This window comes from Arachis stenosperma, chromosome 8, assembly GCF_014773155.1.
Source record: "Arachis stenosperma cultivar V10309 chromosome 8, arast.V10309.gnm1.PFL2, whole genome shotgun sequence".
NCBI classification, from domain to species: domain Eukaryota; kingdom Viridiplantae; phylum Streptophyta; class Magnoliopsida; order Fabales; family Fabaceae; genus Arachis; species Arachis stenosperma.
Genome location: NC_080384.1, coordinates 37,732,681 through 37,744,405, shown reverse-complemented (window position 1 = coordinate 37,744,405; position 11,725 = coordinate 37,732,681). Strand labels below are relative to the sequence as shown.

General features: G+C 27.5%; 1 pseudogene; it reads right to left on the bottom strand.

Moving 5' to 3' along the window:
• Positions 1 to 6,915: 6,915 nt before the first annotated feature.
• On the bottom strand, positions 6,916 to 11,035 carry LOC130945937 (probable sesquiterpene synthase; annotated as a pseudogene).
• Positions 11,036 to 11,725: the final 690 nt, after the last annotated feature.

Sequence of the window (11,725 nt, the reverse complement as noted above, 5' to 3'; positions counted from 1 at the left end):
ATTCATATTTATAATAACTAGTGTGAATCCATAATTAATAATTGGTATCTTTTTATATTGTAATTATATATATAAAAGATAAAAAAAATTAGTTCTATATGTAGCTGATGAAATGTTTATATCCTTTTTGTCGGAGCAAACAAAAAAGTAATGCAACAAAGTGAAGGTCACATTCTTCTATAGCAAGATCTTTGTTAGTAAAATCATTGTGGATGTGTACTAATATTCTGTCAATCTCATTTTCAAAATGATAAGATATACTCAATCGTTGAATTGAATCAATTAAACTTAGTCTTTGTAAGATATTATTGCCATTAGAAGACAAATTGAACTTCTTGTTTCATGATTTCGTTCACTTCGTGCAAATGTTTTCAATTTAATATTTAATTCAAAGGAATGAAAAATTAACAAATGATGAGAGTAGGTCATTTCTCTCTACATATGATCAACTATTCAATTTGGTCTAAATTTATTATGATATTTTTTTTAGAGATAAGAAGAATTGAACTCTAAAATTTTTTATCATAGATATTCTGATATAATGTAATGATAAAAATTTAAGCTACATAAATGATTATATTTCTTTATGTGTTTTGTAAAAAATCTTAAATTATTTGTACTAGATAGAAAAAAAAAATAGAATAAAATGCACCAAAAATGAGTCAAAAATCTCAATCTGTAAAGCCTTTAGTTGTGCTGCTACATCTTTCAACCTCATGATATGCTCACGCTAGTAAATTTCATAGATGACAATTGTGCTATTAGGGTGCTTGCAAATGTCTTACTAAAAGACTCAAATTGTTCATCAATAGCCTTCATGTAATTCTTGACATTTTCGTAATCAGAAATTGAACCTAGGATACTAGTTGAGATATGAGACCTCATGAATATCATACTTAAACGGTTGGATTTCTCGCACCATTCGTATAATGCTACATCAGTTCGAATACTAACATCAATAGGTGCAGGAGGCTCTTCCCTATGAAGAACATAATCAGGGTTTGCACACTCTAAGTAAAAGAGAAACTTATCTTTTCACTTTTTATAGTTGTCACCACTTAACAAATGAACTTCAAATACAGTTTCAGATATTATTATTACTGCAAATAATAAATCATGCTAACATTATTCAACTTTAAATAGGTATATCAAAATTCATAACATATATATGATAATACATGCCAATGAAATCATATCAAAATAAATATAAATCATAGTGTCATTAAAATCTATATGTGGGTAAAGATTTTAACACACATAATATTTACTATATATTAAATAAAGTGTTAAATTAAAAAATAAGATACTACTTCTTAATACTTGTGGGCTAATTAAAAAATAAAAAATATTTTTTATTTCAACTTAATTATATGTGAAAATATAATAAATTTTTGTGAATAAATTTACTGTATCATTCACAACAATTATAAATATATCATATTAATTTTTATATAATTTTTTTAAATACAATTATTATCAAAGATGTTGTGACTACTTCTCAATAAATTATGTATTAATCAAAATATGATATGCAGCAAAAGAATTGATATTACATACAAATATAACCATCATCATCAAATAAATAAATTTGTGACTTAACTAATGCCAAAATTAAAAATAGTCTAGTAGATAAATATTTTAACAACACTTGGAGGATCCAAGTTTAAATCTCACTCAAAATAAAATTTACATTTTAAACTGAAAATCCAACAACTACAAGTTCTTTTGTTCTTCTCTTCAAATTTAAGAATGAGAAAATTTATGAAAATCATAATATGCCATTACGAAGAATAACTACAGTACAAATTTAAAAGATTTTTTTAAAGAGTATTATCTATTATTCTTAATAAATTTTTTTATTTATTCCAAATTTATACTATGCATTTTTCTTTTAAAAATAATTAATCAAAACAATACACAATTATTCAATTTTAAAATGGCAAGATAGAGATAATTTTACTCTAATACCACATATTAGTAATTTTATAAAACCATTAATTTACGTGCTTCTAGCCATTGTTATGTTTTCTTAATTTAAAATTGGGATTTCCAATTCTTGAACTATACAGAAAGAATGCGATATGGTCGTTACAAATCCTATGTCATAACTCGGCGTTACATACCATAACTCGACAGTTATGTTATTATTCGGCGTTATACGTTAAAATCACACTCAACGAACTACATCCTGGAATAAAACTGTCTGACCAAGTATTTATTACTTATTAAACCTAATAACTGCTCATCAATTTAGATAATCAACAAGAACGTAACTGACCTATCTTACTTCACCTATAAAGGTATGATGTTTTATCCTCAATAGACACACTGAATTCTCAGTACTAACTTAAGCATCGGAGTGCCTTTTGTAAGTACACTCCCCCTTTGTTCATACTCTCGGTGATGTGAATCTCTCTGGACGAAGAGCTTGGATCATCCCAGCTTATAGCTCGGCGTTGAAGGCAAAAGCTCGGCATCGACTCCCTTAGCCGAGGTCATGTCCAGGTTATCCACATAAGAACAATTGGCGCCCACTGTGGGGTCTCAAAATAAACACCCTTTTTTCTATAGGCCCCATTTCCTTCCAATGGCTTCAAACTTACCTGCACCTTTGTAAACAAAAGTCATATAGTAAATCATTAAGGCCCGAAAAAGGCCGATCTATATCTATTTTCCAATCTATATCTGTTATATCTATTTTTCGATCTGTATCTGTTATCTCTATTCTCTGATCTATATCTGATATCTCTATTTTCCGATCTATATATGTCATCTTTATTTTTCAATTCATATCTGCTATATCTATTTGCCGATCTATATCTGTTTTTCTGATCTATATCTGTTATCTCTATTTTTTTAACTTATATCTGTTATATCTATCTGTCGATCTATATCTGTTTTTCTGATTCATATCTGTCATCTCTATTTTTCAATTTATATATGATATCTCTATTTGCCAATTTATATCCGTTATCTCTATTTTTCCGATCTATATCTATCATCTCTATTTTTCAATTCATATCTGGTATATCTATTTGCCAATCTATATCTGTCATCTCTATTTTTCAATTCATATATGGTATATCTATTTGCCGATCTATATCTGTTTTTCTTAGCTATATCTGTCATCTCTATTTTTCAACTTATATCTGTTATATCTATTTGCTGACGACCTATATCTGTTATATCTATCTGCCGATCTATATCTATTTTTCCGATCTATATCTGTTATCTCTATTTTTCAATTTATATCTGATATATCTATTTGTCAATTTATATCTATTATATCTATCTGCCGATCTATATCTGTTTTTCGATCTATATCTGTCATCTCTATTTTTCAATTCATATCTATTATATCTATTTGCCTATCTATATCTATTTTCTGATCTATATGTTTCATCTCTATTTTTTAACTTATATCTGTTATATCTATCTGACAATCTATATCTATTTTTTTGATCTATATCTGTCATCTCTATTTTTCAATTTATATCTGATATCTTTATTGGCCGATCTGTATCTATCATCTCTATTCTCTAATCTGTATCTGATATCTCTATTTTCTGAATTATATCTGTTATCTCTATTTGCTTATCTATATCTGTTATCTCTATTTGCCAATCTATACCCGTTATATCTATTTTTCGATCCATATCTATCATCTCTATTTGCCTATCTATATCTGTTATCTCTATTTGCCGATCTATATCTGTCGTCTCTATTTTTCGATTTATATCTGTTATCCCTATTTGCCAATTTATATCTGTTATCTCTATTTACCAATTTATATATGTTATATCTATTGGCCGATCTATATCTGTCATTTTTATTTTTTAATTTATATCTGATATCTCTATTAGCCGATCTGTATCTGTCATCTCTATTCTCTGATCTATATCTGATATCTCTATTTTCTGAATTATATCTATTATCTCTATTTGCCAATCTATATTTGTTATCTCTATTTGCCAATCTATACCTGTTATATCTATTTTTCAATCCATATCTATCATCTCTATTTGTCAATCTATATTTGTTATCTCTATTTGTCGATATACATCTGTCATCTCTATTTGCTGATTTATATCTGTCGTCTCTATTTTCTGATTTATATCTGTTATTTCTATTTGCCAATTTATATCTGTTATCTCTATTTACCAATTCATATCTGTTATATCTATTAGCCGATCTATATCTGTCATCTCTATTTTTTAATTTATATATGATATATCTATTCGTCAATTTATATCTGTTGGCCGACCTATATCTATCATCTCTATTTTTCAATTTATATCTGCTATATCTATTTGCCAATTTATATCTGTTATATCTATTTTCCGATCTATATATGTCATCTCTATTTTCCGATCCATATCTATCATCTCTATTGGCCGATCTGTATCTGTCATCTTTATTCTCTTATCTATATCTGATATCTCTATTTTCATAATTATATCTGTTATCTCTATTTGTCGATCTATATCTGTTATCTCTATTTGCCAATTTATATCAGTTATATCTATTTTTCGATCTGATCTATCATCTCTATTTCCCGATCTATATGTGTTATCTCTATTTGTCGATCTACATCTGTTATCTCTATTTGTCGATCTATATCTGTCATCTCTATTTTCTTATTTATATATGTTATCTCTATTTGTCAATTTATATCTGTTATATCTATTTTCAGATCCATATCTATCATCTCTATTTCCCGATCTATATGTGTTATCTCTATTTGTCGATCTACATCTGTTATCTCTATTTGTCGATCTATATCTGTCATCTCTATTTTCTGATTTACATCTGGTATTTCTATTTTTCGATCTATATTTATTATCTCTATTTGCCGATCTATATCTGTTTTTCTATATTCAAATCTATATCTATTATCTTTGTTTTCAGATTTATATCAATCATTGTTCGAGCTATATCAATCATTATCGTTTCTATATCAACTATCATCAGATTTATATCAACTATCTTGTGAACTATGACTATCAACAATCTTCAATCAATTATCCATTCGCGATAATTCTTCAATTCAAAGTCTCATGGTTTACACATGCGCAATCAAACACAATCTTCAATCAATTATCCATTCACATGCGCAATCAAACACAATCTTCAATCAATTTTGCGATAATTCTTCAATTCAAAGTCGCATCGTTTACACATGCGCAATCAAACTCAATCTTTAATCAAATCATCAAACAATGGTGAACTAACACAATATTCTCGCCCAACCAATTCATTTTCATCAAAATCGTCTCAGCAACTATTCAAATTAACTATTCAGTTCCATGAAAAACCCTAACCGTTGTATTTATTAAATCAACGGTTCAAAATTATATTGAAAAAAACCAAAGGTACAATCAATGACAAATACTACTACACTTTTCAATACACGTTAACTTCAAATAGCGTCTGAAATTCAAAATATTTTATTCCTTCTTTTAATAAAGCATCTTGAAATGGGGGCTCCAAGGGTAAGCTAGTGGCCGAGTTATGAACTCACTCAAGTAGCCGACTTATAATACATTAAAAGCTCAACCTGCTTCATTAAAATGCATTTTCAGGCTAAGTTTGGAGGCTATGATACGGTCGTTACAAATACTATGTCATAACTCGGCATTACACACCATAACTCGGCAGTTACGTTATAACTCGGCGTTATACGTTACAATCAGACTCAACGGACTACATTCTAGAATAAAACTGTCTGACCAAGTATTTATTACTTATTAAACCTAATAACTGCTCATCAATTCAGATAATTAACAAAAACGTAACGGACTTATCTTACTTCACCTATAAAGGTATGGTGTTTTATCCTCAACAGACACACTGAATTCTCAGTACTAACTTAAGCATCGGAGTGCCTTTTGCAGGTACACTCCCCCTTTGTTCATACTCTCGGTGACGTGATATCTCTTTGGACGAAGAGCTCAAATCATCCCAGCTTATAGCTCAGCGTTGAAGGCAAAAGCTCGGCGTCGAAGGCAAAAACTCGGCGTCGACTCCCTTAACCGAGGTCACGTCCAGATTATCCACACAAGAACAGAATGAATCCAAAATATTTGTTGTGATGATTAGAATTGAAGACCAAAATTTTATAAGTTTTATGAACAATCGTATTCTTTTCATAATAAAACAAATCAACACCTAACACAATTAATTAATAAAATTTCTTAATAATTACAATACCATCTAAACTAATTTTTATATTAACAAATTGAATTACAACTAAAATAAAAATTCTAACAGATCTAATATATTTTGGAAGCAAGCGAGTGGGCAGATGAAAATTTTGGATTAAGAGTGTTTTATTGAATATGCTCTAAGTATATTTATAAGCCTAGAAAAATCTGCTAAAATTGTATTAAAGTACAGACAAGACTTTATATTCACAAAAAATATGAGTTTGACACTGATGTGCATATTTTATAGTCACTAATATTTCGGTTAAAGTCTAATTTTATTTTTAATATTTAAATATTTTATGTTTATTTTAAATATTTTATTTTATTTTTATTTTTTAATAAAAATTAATATTTTTTATTTTAAAAATATTATTTTTTTAATTATTATCTTCTTATTTTTTCACATTTTTTTGTTACTTTCATTTTCAAATTACTAGAATCACTGCTATAATCACTAGAAATATAATTTTTACTGCTAATTAAAAGAAAATCATAATAGAAAAAAATAGTATTTCCAGAAAAAAATTAATTTTTTCTAAAGAATTAAAATACGATAAAATAAGATATTTAAGATAAAAATAAATTGTTTTTATTAAATATTGGAGATGAAATTAAGTATTAGTCTAAATCAAATTACTTTTTTTTTTTCGTTAAATAAATGATCTCTAACCGGTATCTAAACACCAAGTTCAGTCCTTAATTATTATAAACAGATTAAAATAGACAAAAGAAGACATAAGCACAATGCAAACAACTAACAGAGGGAAATTAAACAACATACATATAATATATTAGAAGACTAATTAATTAAGACCGGATAACACTTGAAACGTAACATTATTTATCTAAGCTTTCGGCAGTTCTCCTCGTCCATATTAAGGATCATATAACACACCAATAGAGAAAGCCAACTTTAATTTTGTCCCACACACACATATATATATATAACAGAACATTTATGCATGCTAGATGATGATGGGATCCAGAAGCAGAGCCGCGATGTGATCTTTTAGAAGTTCATTGTTTGTGTATTTATCCTCGAAGTTTTCATAAATAACCTCAGTTGAACGTGCCAAGTTAAGAATGCAATTAATCACGGGCTTTGGAATAATATGATGTGAGTTCAGGCACTCTTCATTTATATCCTTCCAACAATCACTTATTTCCTTGGAAATGCGATTATAGGCCTCTTCTTCTGAAATGCCATATTGTTTCATGCAACATTCAACTGCAGATGCAGCATGCTTTCTTTCCTGCTCGACCTACAAATTGAAGAGTGCATGTCACATCCAAAAGTTGAATAACTCACTTATCATGTTTCAAATATATAGTTCGACATCCTAATTTTATCAAATGGTGCAAGACATTGAAATTTTTTTTCTAAAATTATATATTTTATTAACAAGAATGTCATCATACTATTATTCTAAAAATTTAAATTGATAAGAGAAAATACATAAATGATAATATCTCTAACACATTTCTCACATAATTTTTTTTTGAATTTTTATATAAATTATTTGCATAAGATAAAAGATTTTATGATCAAAAGGTCTAAAGTTTGATTATTGTTATTTTTTTTAAAAAAAATATATCATAAGATAAATAAAAGATAAAAAAAATTATATAAAAAATATACACAAACTCAAAAGAAATTATTCCGTGAAGAGATATGTTAAATATATAATAATTCATGTGAATTTTTTTATTAATTTAAGTATTTGAAAAAATTGAAAAAATAATTTGATGGTAAAAAATTATCTCTCAATAATGATAATTTAAAAAAAATATATAAAATCTCCTTATATTATTAGTCCTCTACATTTATTAATAAATAAACTAATTAATTCTATTAATTATTTGAAATTGAATAAAACAAATTTGTTAAAAATGATCTCCACCTTATGTGAGGCCAAGTCATTTGCGAGTCTGACCATTAGTGAAACAGCATTTATGATTTTGGGAAATGGAAAACCGATGAAATTCCAATCAAGCATCTCTTTAGTAGCAAAGTCTTATTATCATAAGAGGGTATACACTCGTTTGAACTCCGATAACCTTGTACTCTTCATATGTTGGAATATGCTCCTCGTGGGCCGTGGCACCATTTTGCTTCAATTAAGTAGGCTTGTGCCAATTTTAATATCTGCATCATGAATAATAATAATAATAAGTGGAAGTTGCAAATTAAAATGTAATTATTTAAATTAATGAATTAATTAACTAGAGCCTACAGCTTGTTTAACATGTTCCAACACCAAGCTTGATCTTCCATTCTCTGCGGTCAGCGACACTATATCAACAAATAATTCTTCTACAAATGCATTAAAAACCACTATGAAGCACTCTGGTAGAGGAGCAATGCAATTAATATCCCATCTGATGAAAAAGGAAATAAATAAATAAACTTTATGTATGTGTGAAATAATTAATAATGAGATTGGCTAAACTTAAACTCAACATATATATTTATATATAAAACTTAGATCTCTAAAATGACAAAATTAGTAAAATAACAAATTAAAGAAAAGATTAATTACTATTGAATTAATAATTTTTATCATATATGAACTTCACTGTCTTAGTTCAATAATGATTAAATACTTATTTTTTTCAGTTTACAAATCTTCTTATTGTAGAGAATTATGATCCATATATACATGAACAATATTTTCATTTTCAAATTGAGATAAATAATATAAAATTGGTGGTTAAAGATTAGAGATCAAATCAACCTTTTGATTGCCTCTGTCAAGAGCTGAAGCTCTTCAAATGTACCGAAGGCATCATAAGTATCATCAAGAAGACATACACATGCAAGCACTTTGCCTAATACCAATCTCCAAGTACTATATTTTGGCTCAAAAGACATGGTTAGTGGCCAAAAGAATGTCTCAACCACCCTATCTCTAGCATAACTAACCTTTGTCGCAAACCCTAATTTTTTGCACCACCTGAATGATATAATAATACCAATACAAGTCAATATACAAATAAGGAGAAATATTGGTAACCGATATAATTTTTAGCCAACAAAATAATCAACAACTCACCATTAAAAAAAATCTAAAATTAGAAATAATAAAAATATTTAAAATTTAAATAAAAAATTTAGAATTTAGTATTTAGAATTTAGAATTTAAGGTTTAAAATTTAAGATTTAGTTTTAATAATTAAAATTTAACATCTAATATCTAGGATTTAGAACTTAAGGTTGAGGGATTAGAATTTAAGGTTTAAGATTTACGGTTTAGGATTTAAAATTTAAGATTTTACAATTTAAAAAAACTGATCATAGCTAGGTTGTCAAAGGTGGCCGACAGTGGCGATGGCCGGTGGTGGTGGTAGATGGCCTGTAGTCGTATGTGAAATTTGAAATGTTGGGAGGAAGAAGAAAAAAAATGATAAAACAGTCACTTAAAAAAAATTATAAATGGGTATTATTTTTTTTTTGGATTATTGGCTGATGTTAACTAATTTTCTATTGGTTGTCTAGTGTAGTTGTTTTGATTTTTTTTTTTTTCTTTCAATTTCCTATTGAGAGGTTTTAATGAAGTTCTATCCAAATATATCGAGTATTAAAAGTACTTATTCACTTTGACTTGGGTAATTTATATATAACAACTATAACAGAATATAGATAGGTAGGTAGTATTTTGCGAGTGATAATACGACTCACCTAGTGATATTACCAATTTCTTTTTTATGTAGGCTTTGTAGTATATTGAAATCTAATTTTGCAAGAGATAGAAGAACTTTGTTATGGGAAGGATTTTCTTCGTAAAATGACATATATGATCTTGCTCGTATCCTTGAAACTGTCTTGTGAAGAGGCAGCCTTAAGCTTCGATTGATTTGGTCTGCAAGACCTGGACTCAGTTGATTGATGAAGGACTTAAGTTTATTGCATGTGAATTTATGTGCTTCCTCTAATATATCTTCTCCATGAATCCTTAATTCTGCAGCTTCATACAAGCTCCATATTTCTTCAACATTTATTTCATCGAAGTCTCCCTTGATATTCTTGAATTTGATGAAAACATCTGTATAATTCACATATATACTAACTAATATGAATGCATATGTAACCAATTGGCATGAATTTTAATTTCTTGGTAATGTAATTATATTTATAACAGAATAAATTTTACATACCTGATGAAATATAATATCCATTTTGTCTGAACAAACGAAAGAGTAAGGCAATAAAGTGAAGGTCACAATCTTCTATAGAAAGACTATTGTTGGTAAAATTGTTGTAGATTTCCTCCAATGCTTTATCAACTTCAGGTTCAAAATGATAAGATATACCCAAACGTTGAATTGAGTCAATTAAACTTAATTTCTGTAAAATGTTATTGTCATTCGAAGACAAATACAGCTTTACTTTTTCTTTGTGTATTTGGACTTCTTGTTTCGTAGTTTCATTGACTTCCTGCAAATAATTCGAGGAATAAAGTTTTTGTGGAACATTAAACTTTTGTAATTAGGTTAACGAAAATATTTAATAAAAAAATGTAACAAAAAATAATCAAAAGTTATCTTAATATAAAAACTTAAAATTAAAAGAGCAAAAAAAATTGTCTCTATACTATATAACCTTAATTGTGCCTTATGTTTGGGTGTTAATATTATGCAATTTTTATGTAGCATTTAATTTTTTTTTAAGAAAAGAATTTCTTGTTCTTCTCTCTCAAATATAGACGACGAAGTGATAAATAACGTACCAATGATTGTGAATCAGCATATTGAATGAAAATATCCTGCCAAATGTTAGGAGCAAAATTTGCACAAGGTCGCTTCAACTCAGAAGATGGTGCAAGAGACATTGTTGTTGGCTTTGACTTAGATACGGTAAAGGAAACTAGTATAAGGTCTTAATGATCAATGGTACAAGAGACATCGTTTGTGTCATACATATATAGATATACAAGTATCATTCATTGAATGGGAGTTGGCTAGCCCCTAGTTGACTTAGCAGGGTAGAAATCTATATATTTAAAACAAAAATTATAAGATGTATTATATGAGACGAAAAAATATGGAGAACTAAATTTTATTTACTCAATATTAGATAATTTTAATATTTAAGTTTATAATTTAGAATTGAATGTTAACATTTTTATGATTTAGAATATAAATTTGATATAAAAAAAATAATTTTAAAAAATTTGACTAATATTAATTAACCGAAAAAAGTTAATTATCTAATATATATTATTCATATTTTTAAATTATTTTATTACCAACTCAATTACTTTTATATATTGTTACATTTCTGAGAGAAGAGTAGAATAAGAAGATAATATTATATTTGAAGTTGTTGTTACATGATATAAGAGTCATTCTATTTATAGGGATATTACCAACTAACCTCATAAATATTTATCTACTAATTACTAATGATTATTAACTTAACTCCAAACTACTAATATTTCTAATAATATTTTAATATGCCGCAAACTGGTGAATAGAAGACGTTAATAATCACCAATTTGGATAAGTTTCGATGAGATGGT